Source organism: Carex rostrata, chromosome 2 (assembly GCF_964058835.1).
Source record: "Carex rostrata chromosome 2, lpCarRost1.2, whole genome shotgun sequence".
Classification (NCBI taxonomy): Eukaryota; Viridiplantae; Streptophyta; class Magnoliopsida; order Poales; family Cyperaceae; genus Carex; species Carex rostrata.
Window position 1 is genome coordinate 10,310,401 of NC_135919.1, and position 2,465 is coordinate 10,312,865.

Genomic DNA, 2,465 nt, shown 5'->3' on the forward strand with positions numbered 1-2,465 from the left:
ATCCATTTGGGATCCCTCCACCTGAGCAGCCTCAGCCTCCTCCTCCATTTTAGGCTCCCGGTCCCGACCAAGTGACACCGCAACAAATGTACGAGTTGATGCAGACTATGAACACCAACATCACAAAATTGCGCGATTATGTGGATGAGCGGTTCAACTCTGTAGATCGCCAGATTGCCGACCTCCGTACTCACATAGGAGGGCAGTTTACTGAGCATCGGACCTACATGACGGGTCAGTTCGGCACTTCTCATTCCGACATGACTCAGCTCTCCGCACATATGGGCGTATGCATGTCCAGTACACGGACCTTGCAGGGACGGTGGATGAGATAGCTGAGCAGCAGCATGGTACTTACCATCGGACGGATCGCATCTACGGGCATATGTCTGACTCCGGCTTTGTTTCTGCTGACCCGATACCGCGGCGCCGCCGACCTACGCGTCCATCACCACCAGCGACTGGTACATCTTCTCAGGGGACTGCTCCACCACCTCCACCAGCCTGATTCTCATTGTGAGTTTCTTTCATCTCCTCTTTTTACCTTTCATTAGCTTGTTTATTGCACCGAGGCGGTGCCAATGTTTAGGCTTGGGGGGGGTAAAAATTGGAATTGTATCTTAGGGTTAGGTTATTTATTTTGTTTATTTATTCGCTGAAAAAAAAAAAATGTTAAGTTCTGTGCTATTTAGGGGAAAAACAATTAAATTTGAAGCCTTGAGAGAATATAAATCCTAAGTGGGGATTTCAATGGTATAACCACATGGCGCAAGTTGGCATAATAGTTGGTAAGTTTATGTTTTATGACACCTTAGTACCTGTGGTCTTAAATTAGAACCTCTCTACATGTTGAAAATCAAGTCTCAGATGCGCAATGCCAAGAGTTTCCGAAAGGCTTGGTGCCCGTAGGAGACTTTGCGCGAGACTCAGAAATCCTTTTCAAATTGAACTTAATTGAACAAAGGTGTAGGCTGAAAAAAGTGAGCTATGTTGGATTGAAGTCCTTAGGACAGATACATCCGCATAATAATAAAAAAAACAAAAACAAAAACAAAAAATTAATTGCGAAAAAAAAATATATATAATAAAAATAAATAAAAAATGAGTGGAAAAATGAGTGAGCCAAAAACAGACGGATGCACAAGTAAAAAAAAAAAAAGTCAAAGCATCAGGCACAGTCTACACCCCTAACAAAAATTTAATTTTTCGAAGGATTTTCTGGAATTGGTTGTCACTTGTAGAACGGGGAGAAAAATTTAAGATTAACTAATTCTGAAGTGTCATATAGATATAAACTTGCTTAATTAAAATCAAAACGTGCGTTTGTGAGGTGAAGAAGATCATTGAAAGAAACCCGCATAATTGTTTGACACACTCATGCTTTGGATTAAATTGTTTGAACCCTAATTTGCACAGAACTGACCAATTTTTTTTTTTTAAGTCTTTGTTATTAGGATAGTTTAGATAACTTGGTTTAAAATACATTAACTAAACCCGGGGATTCCCGTGAGGGTTTAGACTTGCTTGGGACAAGCAAAGACTAGGCTTGGGGGAATTTGATAAGTCAAAATGATATATGTTGAAACCTAGGGTTTGTAGTGTAAATTAAGCCGAGTTTTGTTGAAATTAGAATTTAATTAGGTTAGAAATGTGTAAAAGTTCAAGTTACTGCCCTAGTTGTGTTTATTTTGTAGGCAATCAAGTGCTTGGAGCTTAACGGGGAAAGACGAATTATCTGGAGCAAGACAGCACGAAGTCTGGCGAATTTTCTCTTTTATTGCGGGCCGCAACCAACCCAGACAGAACAGCTTCCAGCCTGAATTTTTTGCGTTTTTATTGCGGCCCGCAACCAAGCTTATTGCGGCCCGCAATGGATCACTCAGCCCTCATTCCAGGCGATTTTATAATTTATTGCGGCCCGCAAGGAATTTATTGCGGCTCGCAATAAACAGTTCCAGAACGATATTTTTGCTATTATTAGTTGTTTTTATTTCTGGAAGAAGGAACTGTTTTTAAGGACGAATTTTAGACATTAGAAAGAGAAAAAAAAAGCAGAGGAGAATAGGGAGAAAAAGGAGAGACAAAAGGAAGGAGAAGAAGATAGCGAATTCTTCGAGCGGTTATATTGATTTCTTTCTTTTAGAACTCTCTTACTTGTTTATTCTCTTTTGTGCTTTAGCCATGATTGGCTAAGGTCATTTCTAGGGTTGATTAGGGTTATGCTTGAAACTTGTGTCATGAATTAGTTGATTTTATATTATATTTACTTGTTCCTTGGTATGATCTATTCTTTATATTATTTGATTGTGATGACTTAATCGAAATTGCATGAAACCCTAGGATTTGGTATTTGCAATCGAGAGATTGAATATTTAGTCCTGACCATAAAGAATAGGGTATTTGATAGGCTAAGTACCGAGAGGCGACGCTTGTCTTATACGGGCTTTACCCGATAGGTTAGAAAA